This window comes from Trematomus bernacchii, unplaced genomic scaffold (genome assembly GCF_902827165.1).
Source record: "Trematomus bernacchii unplaced genomic scaffold, fTreBer1.1, whole genome shotgun sequence".
NCBI classification, from domain to species: domain Eukaryota; kingdom Metazoa; phylum Chordata; class Actinopteri; order Perciformes; family Nototheniidae; genus Trematomus; species Trematomus bernacchii.
This window is the reverse complement of record NW_022987782.1, coordinates 1,733,973-1,756,440: the sequence shown is the minus strand read 5'-3', so window position 1 is coordinate 1,756,440 and position 22,468 is coordinate 1,733,973.

Sequence of the window (22,468 nt, the reverse complement as noted above, 5' to 3'; positions counted from 1 at the left end):
AAGCTACGAGATGTTTTCCTACGTTTGTCATGAAAAATTATGTCTCAGGAATGTAGGGTTTGGGAATTATGGCAGTTTTAAAAAAATATATGAAGGCAAATTTCAAGATTTGCTCCACTCTAGCTGTGACATCACGCACTCTGCCTTAACGAGCTGCGCAATGTTAAAGTTAAAATGTTAAAAATGTGATGAATTATGGGATGTACCTCTGGAATTATGAAAGTTATGAATGAGAAAAGTAATAGCCTGCGATTCCCGACCGAGCTGAACGTTTTGATGTTTGAACGGAGTTTCTGCGATGTTGAATGTGGGAGGAGAAGAGGGCCAAAATAAGTCGGTGGAATAATAAACTTTTTGTCCATAGCATAACATATAGTTGAAATGCTGTATCAGCATTCCCACTAAATAAATGAACAGCCTGTGCAAAACTGATGATAATATTCTTTCATGTAGTAAATTAGGGAAGGTCACAGTCTCCTCCAAGTCTTGGAAATGCTCCAGCTAGGACTCAGCCAAAATCGTCAATGAATAAAACAAAAGTCACATCTTGAACTAGGTGCTATAAAAGGAGCTCCTCCCATATTAGAAGTAACACCAAAGCCAGAAAAGTGACAAAAATGAAATGGCAGCTCAGTTGATTATAGGGCTACAAAAAAAGTGTCAGACAGTGTTGAGATCTCCATATTAGGTTGAATACTTAAAACGAAAGTTAATTATAATCAAATATAATCAATTATATTCTTGTATAACCCACAATGAAAATGCTTCATATTTTATGACTTTCTATATTTACAGTATAAACAAAACACAAATGGTTTGTTAAATTGAGTGTAAGGCCTATTATGGTTTATGGGTGTCACTGATAAGGGAGGGGAGACAGTTTCTTCTTCCCACAGCAGTGCACAGGGGGGGGCTCCTGACTTTTTGGAGAAATACTAAGGCCCCAAAAATGTGTTTATGCCATAGCCGAGAATAATATTTTGCAAGTCCTGTACATCAGAGGCCATGCCCAGTTTCCACAAATATGGGTATGGAGGAGGTATCTTTAGGTTTTTCTGTCCTGTTTCAAGCATAAAAACACTAGCAGAGAGGGAGCAAACTCGAGAAAGGGGGGTTTTCCCCTGGTATGCTCTCTCCCGGTAAGCTCTCTCCCTGGAGAGCTGGGTTTTTCCTCTGTAAAGGTTCTCTCAAACTTGGTAAATATTGCTTAAATGTCTGTTTATTGAATGCTGAGTGAATTGTTGGATGAACGTTTGAAACTGTTAGATTCCACTGACGAGGAACTGCCTCTGAATGTTGTCAGGCTATAGGTGTGAATGTTAGTCCCGGCGATCCGTGAGGAGATTCCTTTGGATTATGTTGGAAGACTTTAATGTCTACATTAAATCGGGTTTATTGAAAGCTGAGTGAATTGTTGGATGAAAGTTTGAAACTGTTAGATTCCACTGACCATTTACGAGGAACTGCCTCTGAATGTTGTCAGGCTATAGGTGTGAATGTTAGTCCCGGAGATCCGTGAGGAGATTCCTTTGGATCATGTCGGAATACTTTAATGTCTAAACTATGAATTAAGGTTTCAGATTAGAAAATGACCACAGCATGATGTGTTTAGTATGATTGTAATGTTGTAACGGGAGAAGGTAAAAACCCTGTTCAAGTGTGGACCAATTTTTCTTCAAATAAACTGATCCCACCCTTTGGATTGGGGTACCCTAAAAGACATCTGCGCTCTCCTCTCCTGCTTGGAAGGTAAACAATGCACACTGCCACACTCACACTTAGGTAGGGCCACACCTCATTACTGATATCAAAATCCTTCGGGATCGCTTAAACAGATTTAGCGGGTCGTCTGAATTGAAACAGCAGTTAATTGAACCTGGTTCTTCAGGAGTTAATAGAGGTGAGATCTTGCTGATGTTGGTGGATCTGAGCCAAGCAGTAAACTTACATAGACTCAATAACTTCTGTTGGGTAAATTAGTAGGTCTGAGTAATTTGCCGGAATAAATTATCAGGCCCCCCAACTCCCAAGAACAGACAGACAGGGCGTAGGAAAGGACGAGTTGAAGAGGGTAGATCAGACAGGAGCAGAGGAGGAGTTAGAACAGGAGCTGAGAAGATGACAAGGACAGAATGAGGAGAACATCTCTAAGTAGACAAGATGAAAGAGGATCCAAAGAGGGAAAGAGGAGTGCAGGAGAAATGTGAAAAAGGAGGATACAAGCTGTAGGGTTAGAAGATGAGAGGTGTTGTTGAATGGGAAACCAAAGGGTGTGAATATGGAGAAGTGAAGGACAGGAGTGTAGAGGAGAGCAGCAGTGGAGGGTGTGTACGAGCTCAATGGGTTTTTTAAGAGGTTTTTGTTAGATGCCCGAAGCAGTGTCTGTAGTGAACCAGACTTTGTTTTAATGTATGTTCTATGATATTACATCAGTTAATACCCAATTTGTGAATGTCTGAAAGGTCTAAATGAGACTACAAACCGTCAACACGCTGAGCCGTGCTGAAGTCATATGTGACCTGCTCTATCTAAATCAGTCGCATTGACCCGAAGACACATTTTGAGTTGTATACACTGTTGGAAAGAGGAGATTCCTAGCTTTCTAATGATATCAGGATTGTTGTTGTACTCCAAATATTAAGCGAAATATGTCACATTATATAATGACTGTCACCGAGTCATCATTTTGAGAAAAAGGCCTTCAAAGTTTCCTCTTCTCTGGAATCCATCGATCTGATTGATTATTAGCGGAGCAAATGATCAAAGTAGTACGGAGGGAAGATATTTTCGTTTGGATTACTGGTCTGGGGGAAGCTCGCGAGTGTGTGTGTGTATGTGTGTGTGTGTTTGTGTATTTTTGCATTTGTGTGTATTTTGTGTTTCCCGGGGAAAACACTCACACACAGGCTGTTGTTATGCCTGCTGTAACGTTAAATTACTCCGTTCTCCGCTTGTAATTATGCCGTTACAAGCTTCAAAGTTGTATTTATCATCTGAATTTGCCGAAACAAGTTTAATATTCTGAAAGCCAAGACTTTGTTTATTTGAAATCAGATGAAAACAAACTGTAACGGACACTGCCGTGTTATCTATTATTACTATACGCTTACATTCATAATTTCAGCCGGAGGGAGGGGGGCGGCGCTGAGGAAGAGCAGAGTGGCGAGTGAGAGGTGCCTGTCATCTTCCCTTTACAAGCTTCAAAAATGTATTTATCGTGTGATTTTGGAAATAAAAGCTTCATATTCTGAAAGCCAAGACTTTGTTTATTTAAAATCAAACAAAACACCCAAACCCCGAAAAACTCCTTTTTTACGCAAATCCACGTTTATTTTGAAATGAGCCGTTGCGACTTCCGACTGATTTCGATAGAGCGGGTCACATATGACAACATATTTTTAAGGTTTGACCAGGAAGTTAGCATCGCAAGGCCAATGGGATTATTCATTGGATTTTGGAATATCGCAGAAAACAACGACAGGTCCTAGTACTCATTCCTGCCTCATGATGGCTTTTAACTTCTGCCGAATGCATTTACACTTCCGGGTGGTTCTACAAAAATACATAATCACTGCAGCACTCTGAGAGAGCGAGCATTAAGAGACCAGCACAGACAGAGAGTGTGCACTGTGCCACTCTGCAGCAGCAACACGGACTGACAGCATCACTACTGTCTATGTGTCTGTGTGTCTGTCTGTCTTTCTGTAATTATCTCAGTTTATCCCGGTGAATGATATATGTTTCGTCTAACGGAACGTCTACACAGCAGCGTTAAAAAAATCTTGAAACGCTTCTGCCCATTCACTTTGAATGGGGTGACGTCACTTTCCCTCACTTTTCGCCGAAATGGATTGTGGGCAGGCGAGCGGAGATTTTCAGGATTTTGAGGATTCAAAGTTGAACAATGTTCAACTTTTGAGGCTGAGGTGGAAGCGTCAGCCAATCAAATCCTGTGTACGCAAATCTGACAGTTCAAGCTCTAGCCAATCAAACGGCGTGTATGCTGGGAGAGACATACCGCAGGTCATTTCCTCATATTCCAAAAAATGGAGGAGAAATTAGCGGTAGCGAATCAATCACCCGGTGCTTTATGACCAGACCTACCGGGATATAAACCGGAGGAGCTAGGCATGGAGGGAGGTGGCAGAGACAGTGGTAGCTTTTCGCCTGTTTTGGGGAGTTTATATCCAGTTTACTTCGGGCTTTTTTGCTTCGTATGTCGCGGGCGGGAGATTCATGATTGGTTGCTCGCAAAAAATCCTCAAGCTTCAGATACGCCCACCTCCAAGATTTTTTTAACGCTGCTGTGTAGACGTACCGTAACAGTATACTCTGCAAACTTTGTTTGTGGAAAAGAGCGAATAAAGTAATCATTATCACCTCCAACACTCAAGTCACAGCTGATGAGATGAAAGCACAATTCATGGCTGTAGAGCGTTGCGGTGCTTAGAGCGACAGATAGCCCATAAAGCATCAATTCACTGTGCTGGTCCCCTCTGATCCTGCATTATTATCCTCCCAAGTGAAAGGAAAGATAAATGACATTGAGATACAACGGCAGACTTATAGGCTGATAAAGAGGCCATAATATGTGTGACCAGGCGTCATTCTCCCTCCACTGGGTCAGACATGATTATCTTCAGAGGGACGGGACCTTTAGATAACTCAGCAAACAGGGAACAGGGTTCACAAAGTGGTAACATTTGTTGGCTCCGCTGCTGCAATGCAGCACTGTGTCGTCCTCTCTGCTCTCTCTCTTTTCTCTCTGTCTCTCCTTCCCTCACTCCGTCTCTCACCTTTATCTCTCCACCTTAACACTACCGCTGCTTCACTCTGCTTGCTAAAGGGGAGTCAGATATAGAAATGACTATAACATTAACCACATACAGAAACTGTTGTGGTGCTTCATGTAAACACTGTGTGTGTGTGTGTGTGTGTGTGTGTGTGTGTGTGTGTGTGTGTGTGTGTGTGTGTGTGTGTGTGTGTGTGTGTGTGTGTGTGTGTGTGTGTGTGTGTGTGTGTGTGTGTGTGTGTGTGTGCTTGCGACAGCGAGATGCAAAGCCTGCAGAGATAAGCCGGGTTAAATTGTGCGTACAAGCTGTAAGATGCCTTTTCGTCTGGAAGCAAAAGCACTTTTCTCCTCCTCTTTCTCTTCGTCTTGAATCAATGGTTTTATCTCCCACCCAACTATTTATTTATTTATTTTGAACAACTACATTCTAGTTAGGCACAGATTGGTCTCAGACAGAGGCTGCTTTCAACTTGGAGTCTGGGTAGCAGCACAGATGCGTACGAACTAAATGTCAGAGTGTTGCTCTGACAGGGTGAGGACTAGGGGTGTTGAAATTAATCGTTTCTACGATGCATCGTGATGCGGACGTGGACGATTCTGCATCGATGCAGGGACAGAACATAATAGATTATAGCAAAGTAACGTTGCTTCCTGATCTTCCGGCCGCGGCTGGACAATAACGTTTTTTTTTTGTTTTTTTTTCTGTCACACGAATAAAGAGGCGAAGTCCCGCCCATCTACTTCCGACCCATGGGACCTTATTTCGGAAAGATTATGTATTGAAGTCAATGGGGAGAGAAAGATTATCTTTCGATCCCGTTTGAATTGTGCCACGAATTACACATGATTTTTGTCAATCTTAAAAAATCATTTCCATGTCAAAAAAGTCACAGTTTGTCCTAAAACTGTTGAAATATAAGACTATGAAAAATACGCAACTAGAAAGTCTACAAATCCCAGAGTCGCGTAAGTGATGTCATAACTGATGTCATAATTGTTTTCCTCCGCTAAATATAAGAGATAGCTAAGATAAGATAACTTTAACAAGATGCCTGTGTGCTTAGTACCAGGTTGTTATCATACCAGCAATGGGTCTTTCTCGTTCTTTCGCTTCCCGTCTGATGAAAGAACCAGGAGTGGCTGGATCAAGTTAGCTACCTAGCTAGTAGCAAGCACATTAGTTAGCATTACAGCCTTAGCCTTGTCATTTTTATTAACCTTAACATGAAGTAACATTAAGTAACCCAAAATGTTAAACAGTAAGAGTAGTAGTCATATTTCGTGAACCCTTTGAAGAGTACTGTCACACCGGTGTGATCATTCTATAATACACCGTTTAAACCCGGATGCCCCCGAGGGAGACAGGCTAACGCTAGCATCGGCGATTTTTTCTACTTCATGCTATCTGCACAAATGGTTGACATTGAACATAAAAAAGATCAGGCAGTTCAGGGAGAATCAAAGGAAGGCAGGCAGGCAGCTTTGCATGACATTCTTCTGGACGTGTTTCATTGTGGTGATAGTGAGGGTAGTGAATCCCTTTTTTGGCAAGACAGTAGTGACTGCCATCTTGGTGACGTGTGTTGTTGTGCGAGACCAGAGATGCAGTTCATTGAGCGTTTCACACAAAAAATGTGTTACTTCACAGTTTTACGACACATTTTTATTTTTTTGACTTGCAAAATTATCTTTTAAATTGACAAAACATCATATGTATCATATATTCGTGGCACAATTCAAACGGGATCGAAAGATAATCTTTCTCTCGCCATTGACTTCAATACATAATTTTTCCGAAATGAGGTCCCATGGAGGTCCACCGGAAAGGGAGGGACTTCGCCTCTCTATATCAAATCGGTCGGTGACGCAGAGATCAGGGAACAGAAGTGACAGCGGCAAACACGGAGCAGTCTGCTTTATCCACCAACACAAGCACTAGTCCAGAACCGTCTGCTTTATCCACCAACACAAGCACCAGTCCAGAACCAACAGCAGAATGACCCGCTCTGAATCAGTCCGTGTCGCTGCGGCTCAGAGACACACATCGATTTATGTTTTTGAATAACACTCGTTGTCGTCATGTCAGGTTTTTCGTAGATTTAATTAAAGGTGGGGTAGATAAGTTTGAGAAACCGGCTCGAGATACAGTTTTTGTTATATTCCATGGAATGCTCCAACCCAGTCTCACGCCATTTCGTGTTATAGTCACAAAATTAATGTAATCTATTGATTCGTGTTCACCAACACGATTTTCGCTTTTTTTTCGTGTCACACAGAACGATTTTAAAAGCAATGTATTTCTATTGGTAGTATGTTTCGTGCCTGCACCACGTCTTTTTGTCCGGTCGGGTCTTGGAATACCAGAAGCTGTGTGGTTCATAAACACATTTTCTTACTCAATATCTTACCCTAAGCCTAACCCTATCCCTTTTATTTTAAATTGTATAATGTCTGAGTTTTTTTGCCGTCCGCGAGGAAAAGAAATGGGGCTCAAGAGCCTCAGAATACTGAAATCTGTATTTTTTGTCATCTCTTTTTCCTTCTAATTTGTTATTATTTGGTGCAGGCACGAAACATACTACCAATAGAAATACATTGCTTCTAAAATCGTTCTGTGTCAGAATACTGAAATCTGTATTTTTTTTTATCTGTTTTTCCTTCTAATTTGTTATTATTTACATTGCTTTTAAAATCGTTCTGTGTGACACGAAAAAAATGGGAAAATCGTGTTGGTGAACACGAATCAATAGATTAATTTCGTGACTATAACACGAAATGCCGTGAGACTGTGTTGAATGCTCTTAACATCCCGATAGCAATGAATATCTTCATGTTCATTGCTGCTTGACAAAAGTGCTTTGACAAAAAATCCATAAAGAAAATTCATCTGTGGAAGCCGTAGTACTGTAAAAAGCACCTACCTGCCTGTCAGCCTTCCATCTGTGCACAAACTTATCTCGTGCCCTCATTGGCCATGTGCGCGTTCGTGTGTGTTGGAGGAGGGGCTCTGTAAGGAAGTGGCAGATTTTTTTCGGATGTGTATTTTCAAATTCTAGCACACTTGAGCTGGTTTCTCCAAAATTACCTACCCCACCTTTAAGTCTTGGATTGCAGAGTATGAATGTCCTCTTGCTATTTTCAGACGATACGTGTGTAAAGTTTGTGAAGGCAGGAGGAAAGCTTCCGCGATCACCTCTCTGCTGCTCCAAACCCCGCCCCCCCCCTGAAAATAATGAGCGACAGGCTGATAGTAACCTGATAGAAACTTTATTATTCACTTAATCACTGATTGAGATATGATGAAGCTAACTTAATCTCCTACAATCATGGGATTAATGTAACAGTACGACAGAGAATATAAGTGTGCACCCACATGCACTATTTTAGTTTTTATAATTGTAATGAGGCCTTGACGTTATCAAGTACCAGGTCATCTGACTCTTTACTTGAATCAAACCAAAATCCACACACACACACACACACACACACACACACACACACACACACACACACACACAGTCCTCTCCTCCCCTCTATGTCTGCTCACTCCTCCCTGTTTGCCTCTGTCGCTCTGTCTTTTTTTATTCTCATTATCTCTCGCTCTGTCCCCCTATTTCTTGCTCTGTCACTTTCCTTCTGCCTCCCTCTTTATTCCTCATTATTCTGCCCACATGTCTAGACTCTTTCTGCCTGCGTATACAATATACCAGCACTTCTCTCTGTTTGGTTTTTCACTGCAGATAGTGTTTGGGGTTTCTTAGCTGGCCGTCATAGACACTCCCGTGACATCATGTTCTATGGGGTCAGATCAGTCTCAAAAATAAATGAATGCACACTGAAGGATACACAAATGTAATTCCGGATTTATATATAAATCTCTCCATCCACACACATATTTTTCAATGCACACACAAAAACTTCTAAATATAAAAGGTTTCACAAATATATTTCTGATCCACACACAAATAGTTACATCAAAAACACATTTGAGTGTTGTTACATTTATATAAAAAACGCTTTCTGAGTGTGAATCTCTCAGCATTTGAGTGTGAATCTCTCTGCAATTGTGTGTGGATTTTTGAGACTCCCATGACGCCACTAGATTCACACATACATTTTTTTAAGAGGCGAGTGTCTTCGGCCAATCAGATATCTGGCTTTTTTTTTGGGCTTTTTTTTCACAAAACTGTGTCTCAGGGCTCCTTAACATTTAACAACCTGTTAATGGGTCATACCCACTTAACGGGAAGAAACTCAGCTAACTGACGATATGAAATGTTTTTACCGAAACACAACACAACTCTAATGCCAAGCGTCTGAATTAGCACTAAGCGAAAGAGCGCTAACGCACTTAGCACATAACTCACGGTAGAAATATGTTATACTTCATCGGATCTGCACAAACAAGTTATCATATGAAAGCTGAGATTCCACAGATTCCAATGGTATAAGTATCATCACTGTGCGACCAAAACAGGGCAGCGAAGGCAAAACCAGACAACACACAACTTAGCTTTACGGGGCCAAAACGGCAAATACGTCTTACCTTTGCTGTTTTCTGATCAAAAGTTGTGTTCAATGGCATTAAAACGCATATAAACGCTGCTGAAGGTTAATCCAATGTCTCTGTGTCACTTTGAAATGATTACTGATAATCCATCATAACATTTATGTCAATAAGAGTAGTTTTCATATATAGCTGCTATGAGAGATACAAAAGTGTATGAGAGCTTCGGTTTTGGGCATGCTGGCTGCGCATCACTCTCATCACCAATGGTAATGTTTAGATGGATTTAGGAACTCCCTCTCGATTCTATTGGCTCTAACGGTTCAAAAGTGGTGTCAATCATCAAAATCGACCGATGGGTTCCAGAGATATGGCAAATACACCCAAATGACCCCAGAGGTGGTTTTATTTTTCCAAACCTCTCTAAAAAGGTCACATTTCACTTGTTTTGCATCAATCTTGATACAGGGTACTTATGATATGTTATATCTCTCACAGGCTCTCTACTGGACTCTATGGGTACTACCTTATCATGCAAGCATTCACCTACTGAGACCTCTATAGACGTAGCCGGCCCCAGGGCGGGCCTACCTGAATGCGCGCGAATCTCACCTTATAAAAGGAGGCCTCGCCTCCTGACTGTCATCCCTTTCTCTTCAGCGAGCGGAAGTGAACACTGAGCAAGACGTGAAAGAGAAAGAGATTGAAAACAGCATGGAACCACTCCTCAAACACCGAACCTGCCCGACATTCCCTGGCCTGATCGAGGGGGCTGACCCGCACCGCCTGTGCTTCCAGTGCCTGGGGCCGAACCACGCCGAGGCGGGGCCTAAACCTGTCGCCGGCCTGTAATGCCTGCCGCATGATCCCGCATCTGAGCCGCCGGCATCGTGGCGAGCATTTCCGGGTGAAGTTCGGCCCGCAGGTGGAGGGTCAGGACCTCGAGGTGGTCGAGATGGATGAACTTGATGAGGTGCCATTCGAGTTCACCCTCCCGAGGGGCCGGGTGGCCGCGTTCGCGGAGGGGGAGGACGATGAGGACGCCTTGTTGTGCACACATTCGGCTCCGGCGGCCAGGAGTACTTTCTGGTTCTCAAGAAGACAGGGGAATTCAGACCTATTCTAGATCTCCGCAGCCTGACTTGCCACATTGCCTGCAGAAAATTCTGCATGTTAACTATAAAACAGTTAATGGGGCTAGTGCAACCGGGCGATTGGTTCACCACCATCGACCTGAAAGACACGTACTTTCATGTGGAAATTGCTCCAGAGCACAGAAAGTATCTGCGTTTTGCCTTCCAGGGGATAGCCTACGAGTACAACAGATTACCGTTCGGCTACTCCCTGTCCCCACGCACATTCAGCAAATGTGTGGCCACTGCGCTCCAGCCGCATGAGTTTTCTTTTACCTAGACGACCTCATAGTCATGGCCAGGTCCAGGGAACAGGCAATGCTTTGCACAGCGCAATTGATCCTACACCTAACCAAGTTGGGCTTTGCGATCAATTGGAAAAAGAGCACCCCCATACCTCACCAACAGGCGTTGTATTTGGGAGTGGTGCTCGATGCAGGCGCGCTGCGCGCCACCCTGTCAGAGAGCAGACGTGCGTCCCTGCTTCGGGCGGTTCGCAGGCTGCGACAGGGGGCAACAGTGACAGCTTTAACTGTCATGCAGACTCTGGGTCTCATGGCGGCTGCTCACGTTGTGGTCCTGCTCGGGTTACTGCATATGCGCCACCTGCAGAGGTGGTTCTCCAGCCTGCATTTAGATCCCAAGAGGCACAAACGACGAGGATCACCTCCGGAGGGGGTCTCCACTGGGACGGGTGTCGTCCTACATCACAGTGTTCACGGACGCGTCCAGAACAGGATGGGAAGGGACCTGCCTGAAGAGGGCTATAGGTGGACGCTGGTCTCTAACAGAAACACGGCACAGCAACCTCCTAGAGCTACGGGCAGTAGTGTTGGTCCTCCAGCATTTCAAGCCCCTAATTCAGGGGAGACATGTACTGGTCAGGAGCAACAGCACCACAGTGGCATACATCAACAGGCAGGGCGGAGTCTGCTCCACCGCCTTGTTGACCACAGCGGAGAAACTGTGGTTATGGGCTTCAGAGGTGGTGTTATCTCTGAGAGCCCTCCACATCCCGGGACTGGAGAACAGGGGGGACGACCTCATGTCGAGGGGCGGCCCCCTGCCAGGCGAGTGGGTGCTTCACCCTGAGGTGGTGAAGCAGGTCTGGGCCCAGTTCGGGAGAGCAGAGGTGGACCTGTTCGCCAGACGGCGCAACAGCCACCGTGCCCTGTAGTTCTCCATGGCTCTGAGCGACGACCCGCCCTTGGGGGTGGACGCGTTTGCACACGAGCCATGGCCAAGAAAGCTGCTCTACGCCTTTCCACCGCTGCGTCTCATTCTCCCTCTCCTGGGGAGAGTGAGGCGAGAACGTCTGTCAGTCATCATAGTGGCTCCGGATCGCGTCGGGGCACCGTGGTACTCAGAGATGACACAGATGAAGGTGGGCCAGCCCTGGGCGGTTTCCCAGTTCTGGGGGGCGATGTCTCAAGAGGCAGGTGCAATCGGGGCGTTACCCACTCTGGGCCAACCTCTCCAGGCTTGGCTCCTGAGAGGGATAGGCTGAGACAGGGTGGATTGTCTGACAGTGTTATTCAGTCTATCCAGGCAGCTAGAGCGGGATCCACCACAGCCTGTTACAGGCCAAAGTGGCTGGGATTCCAGCGATGGTGTGAGGAGCGGAGAATAGAGCCCCTATCTTGTGAGTTGGGCTCTATTTTGTCCTACTTACAGTTACTGGTGGACAGAGGGCTTGCTCATTCTACAGTTAAAGTGTATGCAGCAGCCATCTCGTCCTGCTATGAGGGATTTGGCGGCAGGTCAGCCTTTTCTCAGCCACTGATGTCGCGGTTTTTACAGGGGGTCAGGAGGCTGCGTGCAGTAGTGCACACCTCCGCCCCGCAGTGGGACCTGCCGTTGGTGCTCGAGGCTTTGGTCACAGAACCATTTGAGCCTCTGGAGCTCTCCTCCCTGAAAGCACTGTCATGGAAGACAGCATTGCTACTTGCCTTAATGTCAGCCAAGAGAGTGTCCGAGTTAACCGCTCTGTCGGTGCACCCGAGTTGCTTGTTGATCCGGGGTGGCCAGAGCGGGGCGACACTCAGACCGAACCCCTCCTTTGTGCCCAAGAGCCTAAGGTCGAGGGCTATTCAGTTAGGGGGTTTTAGTCTTCCACCCCATGGTGGGGCCAGGGAAGCTAAACTGCACCTCCTCAGCCCGGTGAGTGCGCTAGCATGTTATGTGGAGCACACGGCTGCCATTAGACGCACTGAACAGCTGTTTGTGTGCTTCGGGGGCGGGGTGGCCGGGAAAGCTCTGTCCAAGAAACGCCTGGCAGGCTGGCTCTGCGAGTGCATTGCACATGCCTACGGACAGGCGGGGAGAGCCTGCCCCGCGGGAGTCCGTGCACACTCCACACAGGCTGTGGCTGTGTCAACAGCCTTATTCAACGGTGTGAGTATGGAGCAGGGGTCGGCAACCCCTGGCACGCATGCCACCATTGGCACCGTAACCAGTGGCACACTAGGAATAAGTGTGCAAAAATATTTACATTTTATTTTCGGATCCTGAACGAGACCGCCGCCAGAGCGCGTCTCCCCGTTACCTGCAGAAGGAAGCCATGCACGCAATGCAGCCCCGCTCTCTTTAACTCCAGGCGACTTTCTGCCGCTTTCCTCCGTAATGCAGTGCTGATCGGTGCTCTCTAAAAATGCCGATCGCGAGAGCCGATCGCATGACGTAAAATACATGACACTTTTCTCTGTGTGTGGCAAAACAAGCGCGCCAAAATGGCTTCACCAGTCTGGCTTCACCAGTCTGGCTTCACCACCAGTCTGGCAGTATTTTAAGGTGTCCGAAAATGACAATAAAATAGCGGTAGGCCTATATATGCAACGTGTGTGAAGCAGAAATCCTGCAGCTCCACCCGCTGTGACGGACCGGTGAGCGGAGCAAAACACACAAGAGTTAGACCTAACACACTTAGCTATTTTATCTAGGCCTACCTCTGGAACTAGTTATAAATATATTAGGGCTGTCAAGTTAACGCGTTAATAACTAACGCTAAAAATTAACGCCACTAATTATTTTAACGCGATTAACGCATGTGTATTTTTTGTCCTCGGCCGCCCCGTAGTTTCAGAGCGCATCGAGTGTAAAATACCATCTACAAGCTGATGCTGACAGCCCCGCTCCTGCCGCCCGCTTGTGGCAGACCACACTTCCACGCTCACCGGCAGGCCCGGACTGGCCATCGGGAGGACCGGGAGGGAGTGTGTATGTGTGGGGCGACTCGCGCGAGCGAGGCACACCTTACGTGTTGTTGTTGTTAGCATCTGGTGCTAGCTAGCTGCGCTAACGGATATAAGGAGCTGTTTCAATGACATTTCACCGACAACTGCGCCGAGCACTTGACTTTATGCAGGTAGCCAGACAGTGGGACATTGTACGAAAAGTCAGCACACTCAGCACGGATAGTACGCGCTACATGATTGCAGCGTCCAGGCAGCACCCGTTCGAGCATATATGCCTTGAGCGGCACATAGCTCCAACGATCCATCACAGTGTATACACCATAGACTGTATATATAAATGGACGTAGGGTCCGTGACGTCACCCATAGGATTCTGCAGAGTTGCCGAGAAGCCCTTAGTAGGCGGAGTCGGCCACTAACGGCTCGACAGTGACGTCAGAGTCTAACTCCCGCCTGCTCCAAATAAGGGCAAAGAGGCGGAGACGAGGCGGGACCTGCTGCCTCCGGGCTGGAAGTTCCAGAGCTAGCTGAAGCTACCAAGCTAAGCTAACATGCTCCCCATCTGCACACTGCCGTCGCATTTTACGTTTCTAAGGTAAGCGGACATGAAACTATTCAGCAAAACTATAAATAATAATCTAAGTTGAGTTTTTAGCATAATACTTCAGAATCTTAAAATCCCTTAACGTTTGTATGCAATTGTGCTAAATTCAACACTGGAATCAAGCAAATATTAATATGTTTGCATGACATTAGTTATTTATATTTTGCCATCACTTAATTATACGTTTAATACATTTAAGTTAAGCTAAGGTACATGTGATGGTAGCTAGTTAGTGCTCTTACCTGTGAGGCCTCCTCCAAACAGCATTATAACCAGACTGTATCATTAAAACTACAAGTACCAGTTCTAGATCCTTGACTTTAGACAAACAATTCAAAAGACAAAATGTATTTAAAGACCAATCTTTATTTGAAGGTGCCTCTTAACCTGAGATATTAGTTATACAGTAATAGTATTGACAATCTAAAAAAGCTGAGCAACTCAACAGTCAACTTTATATTTCTTATTGTCTAAAGCATTTATTATTTTCATTTTCCCCCTCTCATATTCAGTGTGGACGGATTGAGACAGCGTGGTGTCCAGAGAGCTGCAGAGACTTCAGGGAGAAACCTCCGTGTGATGGACGTCCTGTCTGTTGGTTTGGAGAGGACTGAGGGTCTTTCCTCTGCGAGGAGGACCAGACCTGATGGAGGAGCCCATGCATAGCTGATACCACCTGATCAGGCCTAGTCTGTCACTTTATTTGACTAAATGTGTTTACTTATACATTTAATAGGTTTACACCTTCTGTCCATATGTGACCCGCTCTATCGAAATCAGTCGGAAGTCGCAACGGCTCATTTCAAAATAAACGTGGATTTGCGTAAAAAACTATTTTTTCGGGGTTCGGGTGTTTTGTTTGATTTTAAATAAACAAAGTATTGGCTTTCAGAATATGAAACTTTTATTTCCAAAATCACACGATAAATACATTTGTGAAGCTTGTGAAGGGAAGATGACAGGCACCTCTCGCTCGCAATCTGCTCTTCCGTAGCGCAGCTCCCCCTCCCTCCGGCTAAAATTATGAATGTAAGGCATATAGTAATCATAGATAACACGGCAGGGTCCGTTACAGTTTGTTTTCATCTGATTTCAATTAAACAAAGTCTTGGCTTTCAGAATATTAAACTTGTTTCGGCAAATTTAGATGATAAATACAACTATGAAGCTTGTAACGGCATATTTACAAGCGGAGAACGGAGTAACTTAACGTCACAGCAAGCATAACAACAGCCGGTGTTTCTCGTGAGTGTTTTCCCCAGGAAACAAACACAATATACACAAACGCAAAAATACACAAACACACACACACACACATACACACACACACTCGCGAGCTTCCCCCAGAACAGTAATCCAAACGGAAATATTTTCCCTCCGGACTATTTTGATCATTTGCTCCGCTAATAATCAATCAGATCGATGGATTCCAGAGAAGAGGAAACTTTGAAGGCCTTTTTCTCAAAATGATGACTCGGTGACAGTCATTATATAATGTGACATATTTTGCTTAATATTTGGAGTACAAAAACAATCTTGATATCATTAGAAAGCTAGGAATCTCCTCTTTCCAACAGTGTATGGGTCAATGACGTTTATTGATTTTCAACAGGCCATTTTTAAAATGCAAAAATTAAGAATATCTATTAACATTTTGATAACATTCACAAAAAGCATTTCATTTAACAACAAAAGTATGGCTTTTAGTAGGATATAACATTGTTAAAAACCATGTATTAACAAATCATGTAATGTTTTACTTTACAGATTCAAGTAAAGTGCACAATATGAACCAACATTTAATTTGATATTATTATTACCCTTGCTTCAAATGGGTTACAGGATTGCCTATGTTCGGGCCTTTCTTCAACCCCAGGCACTATTGAACTTTACCCAATCTTGGCTGCTCAATTTAGAGAATCGTGAGGTTGCTGGCTCAGGTTCTGCGATGACAGATTGAACATCTTTCCTATCGTAGAAAATGATGTCAAGAATTTGTGGCCACATGAATAAATTCTTTTCACCTGACTGCCGCATGCAGCTAACCTGGACCTCTTCTTCCACAACCTCAAGGACCTGACCTATATAGGGAAGTTCATCATAGGTAACAATCACAAACTTTCCACTGAGGTCTTTTACACTGGTGTGTTGCCTTGGTGGATTAGGAGTGCTTACCAAATCCTTAGAGTGGCTCTCGGTGTTCCTCATGTCTACCAGTTGTGGCTGATAACATGAGCATGGCTTCATTTCTGCATGTGTGCAAAAGCATGAAACCTGCCTGTGACTTATTTTACCAGCTTCTACAGACAAAACCTGGTGAATCTTTAAAGTGCCTTTCACTGTTGCCAATTTGCCTGGAATCAGCTCATCATATTTTTCAATTATTTCTTCGCTTATCCAATGGAAGGTAATAGCTGAGCCAGTTTTTTTTGCAAGCATCTCATAAACATCCAGTGGAGTCTGTAGGTCGCCCCCTCTTTGGACATAAAGATCTGCATCTCTCTTAACCGCACCACCAATGCCATCTGGGGCTCCCTTTCCATGGGACTTTTCAGAGTAGTTCCATGTAACTTGTGTGAAATTAGAAAGGAAGGGAACAGTGCTGAGGAGGTAAAAGTTTGCTTTGTTCCTGTACTGTGTACAGGGCCCATCACTGATTACATGTAATACTGTAATCCAGTGACGTGCGGTGAGGTTCATGGCTGGTGAGGCACTGACTCACTGAGTCAGATTTACAAATATTATATTTTGACCTTAATCGAAATATTCGGTTATTTTCAAAAGTTTTTTTAGTCTGATGCTTCGATTCATTTTAAACAGACCGTTCAACAAAAGGATACCCAAAATCTAAATATTGGATAGTTCTTTCTTAGTAAGATCCCATTTTCATTACAAATGTGGTCTTACCTTGACTTGAAGATGAAGTCCATGCTATCCTTCTGGACAACAATCTCTATTACTTTTTTGTAAAAGTCCTCCTTATCTTCCTGTAGTTTCAAAAGTCTAGTTTGTTGTTACGTCTACCGTCTCTGCGTAGAATTACAGTAGCAACAATAACCTGTGGGCTCACGTGCGCCCCCTTCAGTGCGGCAGAGGTTATGGCTGCCTCCCCTGGTGCATTTTCATTGCCATTGAGACCAGCGAGCCTAAATATCATATATACGTGAAATAAGTTATTTAGAGACTATGGATGGCGAGGATAAATGTAATAAAGGGATCTACATACATTACATTGGTGACCTACAGTGAGATGGTAACAGGCATGCGCTTAGGGCCCGCTTTCCAGCCAGTTTCTGTGGGGTGACGCATTCTGAGGTGAGGCAGATCTCATCTGTGCCTCACCTCACCCCACAGTAACTGGCTTGAGCGCGCTCACAAAATAAGTGCCCGCGCTAAATTAGTGCCCGTGCTCCAGCAAGTTACTGTGGGTTTATGAGAGGCAGAGCACGTGCCTGCCTCACTTGTCATCGCTCCCGTAGCGGAGTTCGGCAAATTTGCTGATTTTGACTATAAAAAGCGATTAGAATCATACATAAATCACACTTACAACACAGATCAGTGGAGACATTTTATTATTATTACTATTTCGTTTTTCTTTAGTTGTTTTTCCGTTACATTGGAGTATGACAGGTGAGGCTCTGCCTCCCCTGCCTCCACTGACTGCACGTCGCTGCTGTAATCTGGGGGCAGGTTGCCCGAAGCTCTTTCAATATGGGCTCCAGGTGGGCCCACACTGCCCGCTCATCATGGCGGAGGCTGTCCGACAATGTGGCATACGACTTAGTGCCATTGACTGTGTAGAGTACAGCAGTGTGTAATGTGGCTTGCTTTCTGCTGCCTCCAAAATGGTAGGCCTGTATTTCAGTACTCATCTTACATGAATAGTTCTCTGAAAAATCAATGTGTAGAACTGCTTCAGTGTCAGTGAGATTTAGTTTGAGGTCACGAAACTGTTCTGTTTGGTGTATCCAATTAAATTGATGAATGGCTATATGTTCAAGCTTTTTCTGGAACAACTCTGTTAACTTCTGGATTGTCCCTGTGTATGTCTGCTTTAAAACATTTGCAAAGTTTTTCTCTCCTTTTGTTGATGTGACGCGCTCCCATTGATCCCAAGAAACTTCGCCACACTCTGTCTCAGGAATTTCTATTTCTTCAAAGCAGCAAGTGGGACATTCGCGGTCCATACATGCTTTATTTTTACGATCACACACAATCATACTCAACAATTCTGAGATGCTGGTTGTTTTAAGCAACCCTCTAGTAGCAAGTTTGTTAACCAAGAGGCGGACATTCTCATGTTCCACACATGCACATGTTTCTCTATCTCTATTTTTTGGCTCTGTGATGTAAAAAGGCCGCCTCCTCACAAATTGTCTGTATGACATTGAGAGATGCTCTTTGACCTCTTTTTTGTACTGGGCATGGAGCTCAGTGAGGGGCTTGGTTAGAACCCTCCTTTGCATTTTCTTTTTGTTTTTCGTGATAGTGTCTTTTTTCCCTGGCAACAGACGACTGTTTTCGTCTCTGGACAAAAAATGGACAACAGCTTGCTCTCTCTGAGCCGATTTGTTGGGCCCTTTTAGCTTTTTTCCCCCACTTAAGCCCACTCTCTCTCTTGCCATTAACCTCTTTCCACTCTTTCGAAATTTTTCTTTAAGTCTTCTCATTTTTGCAAGCTGTTTTCTAAGATGTAACACCTGCTTTTTTATTTTATACTTCTCTTTCTGAAGTTTTTTGCAACGCCTTTCTGCAGAAGATGTAGTAACTTTCTTCTTTTCCTCTGGTGTGGAAGATGATGGGGGATTCAAAGTTTCATTTAGGGGTATTGGGTCCACCATAGATTGTCTTGCATTTTCTGGCTGTTCTTGTTCTACATCTGAAAAGTTCTCCATAGATGGTGGTGTAAGGTCAAGCAAAGGGTTTGCCATATTGTTCCTTTCCCTGTAAGTACTGGATGCAGCCCTCCATTTCTCTCTCTGTTTCTTTCTCTCTCTCTCTGACAGCTCACTTGCCTTAACATATGGAATCTTTCCCTGCTGTTTCCTTCTCTGGTAGCTGAAACATATATAAATAAACAAAATGTATAGCATCATGCCATTTATCTATGATGAATAGCCTATTTTATCTCGGATGGTTGATAGATGACAGAGAAGATGAAAATGTTAACAAAAAAGGAAAAGCAACAACACAACATACCTTTCTCTTCTCCTTGCAAGGTACTCAGCTCTTGCTGCAGGGTCAGAATTAACACGCTGCCTATGGCAAGCGCTTTTTATTTTACTTGACAGTGGCATCTGTTCAAATAGAATAAAACAGTTAAAAATAAATAAATACATAAACATTCATAATGATTACAATAATGTAATTAATTGCTCTAATTTCATGATATATTAACCATAACCCTAATAATTTTTTCAAAGACGAATAAAGTTGCATAAAAATTATTCATAATGAGTCTAAAGTAAAGTACTTTAAGTATATAAATCCTCAAATGAATATTAAAGCATAAAAACTGACAATGTATGACATATTTTAATCATAATTACACTTCTAAAACGGTCGCACCACATGATATTTGGTCACACCAAATGATATTTGGTCGCACCACATGATATTTGGTCGCACCAGATGATATTTTCAAGTTGAGTCAAGTTTAACAGACACATATATAGCTAACTGAAGAAAGCAAGCTAGCTAGCTACATGAAATCACTTTGAAATGTATGATCAACATGCAAAATTGTATAAATAACTACATATTCATTGTTTACTTGAGGTCATACCACATGATATTCAAATGTGGCAACTACATTCTAGGCTGCAAAAAAGTAATTTTTCTACAAAATTGAGAAAGAGCTACAAACCTGCTAGCTGTTAGCATTGATCCTTGGCAGTTGGATGTATGATGCTACTTCCTGTCCTTCAATGCATTTCAAAATAAAAGTCCCAAAATGACAGTTTCTTGATGGTTGCCCCACATGATATTTCATAAAATGGACATCATTGGACAAAGTATGTTAGAATATTATGAATAAAATATTAAAACAAATGCATTTGAATTTATTAAAGGATTATTAAGGACACTTTAGAAATGATGCCAAATTAGGCAAAAATAAATTTCGACAGATTTAGGGCAATTTTAAAGATGTCTTACAAACAGCAGTCAAGGCTGGACGGTCGCACCACATGACAATTTTGACTGTGTAAATAACTGAAATATAATGACTGATTAAAGCTTTTGTAAAAATAGAGGGTGTACATACATATGAAAGGTAATACGTATAAATGGTATCTTTAAAAAGATTAACACTTTTCTTTTTACCTAAGAAAAATCAGTTGGACAAAAAATGTAGGCGTCATGTCATTGACCCGTATACAACTCAAAATTTGTCTTCGGGTCAATGCGACTGATTTCGAGGTCACATATGTGCTTTTTATTTAAAACATGTTTGATTAACTTTTGGTTCACATTTCAATAAATTGAATTTGTATTTGCACTCCTTTTGTCCATTATTCTTACTGAAAATGTTAGATTACACATTCACATCTGACTGAAGATTGGCCCCATTTATTTGTGACGTTGCAAACTCTGCGGTACAAGGTACATGTTGTGAAGCTCATAAAGTGAGGCAAATAGAAATAATCAGCTGAGTGTAGATGTGGAAATAGGTGCATTCGATCAGCTGACTGTGTTTTCACAATAAAAGTAGTTTCTTAGTGAATGTCCTGTACTGGTCTTAACATCTCATAACATCAGCTTTTAATTTTCCTATTGGATGTTTTTCTTGACCCTCGGAGAAAGAGGAGATGCTGAGTCGTGTCTTTCAGGCATGTCCTTTCCTAACAAAAATGACAGGAAACATAAAACATATTATTGCAGAACAAGTGTGTTATTTATGAAAGAGGTGTGTTTGTGTTTAGGGGCTGTAGATATAATTATTTTGTAATTGTAATGTTTTTTTTTATTTCAACAGTGAGCTACAAAGACAATCAGATTATGAATGAACAGTATGAAATTCATCAACATTGAAATGTATTTTATTATCAAAATAATATTTAACTGTTATTAAAACAAGCTTGCTCTGTTGTCTCACTGAAAGAATCACTTTTACCATGTTTTTACAGACAATATTGAGAGATAAATAGCAGTTCTCACTATGCGTTAAATATCTTTGCCTTCAATACATTAAATTAGAAAGCTGACAGTCATATTGCTTGTTAACATCTAAATGTAACCCTTTGCATGGAAAAAACCCTCAACTTCACTGATGTGTAGGTGATCTAGTATTTAGTATTGTTTAATGGAATGTATATCAGTGTATTAAAGTCAATACTTCATTTATTTAAACCAATATCTTTCTTGATTCTTTGTACAGTATGAAAAAAAGAGTATTTGTACCTGTGCTGAAGTTCACTGCTGTGAGGAGTCCAGTTCTGTCTCTCACTCTCTGGTCCAGCCTGTCTGCATCACCTGCACAATTTAAACAAACAGATATATATGTAAAGAACCATGTGTACAAACAATATAACTGATTCTCTTCTGTTGAACATGTTGGATTGTGTATTGGCCGAGTCAGGGTCCTTTTTATTTTACTGTAACTTTGGAAGTTGTGTTACCAATGCTTACTGTTTATTTGATACCAATTTGGTAATGCAATTAATAAAAACAACAAGGTTTGGGTTCGTTCTTCAGATGACTGTGACGTTAACGTGTAAGCTCAATAATGAACTCCAGCTCAACCAACCATATTGTAATATCTAAGTAATGTTGGAGCAGAACACCTCTGCTACGCGCCGTTCGTTGGATGAGGCTGGATCTCTATTAAATTAAGAAAGGAATTGAAAACACCGGAATCAAAGTTATAACAAATTATCTGAGTTTACTTCTAGTAGGAAACCAAACACATATACAAGTTATACAGAGTACTCGAGCACTCCGGACTTTTAGATTTGTGATGCGATGCGGATAAATGCGTCAGGATCAAACCACTCATCAAACCAAAAAGAAATTGGACTTCAGGTTTGTGATGCGATGCGGATACAGTTATCAGGACCTGCCAACTCACCAAACCCAAAAGCATTTTTACACACACCAACATCAGTATTTCTATCTACTTTTGGGGCGGAGATTTGTCGAGTCTTCCTTCCCATTTTTCTCCCAAGCGAATTAGAGAGCCCCTGGGGAGGAGCTGTTTAAACTGACCACCTCCCCCAAGTGCCCTGATTGGCTGGATTCG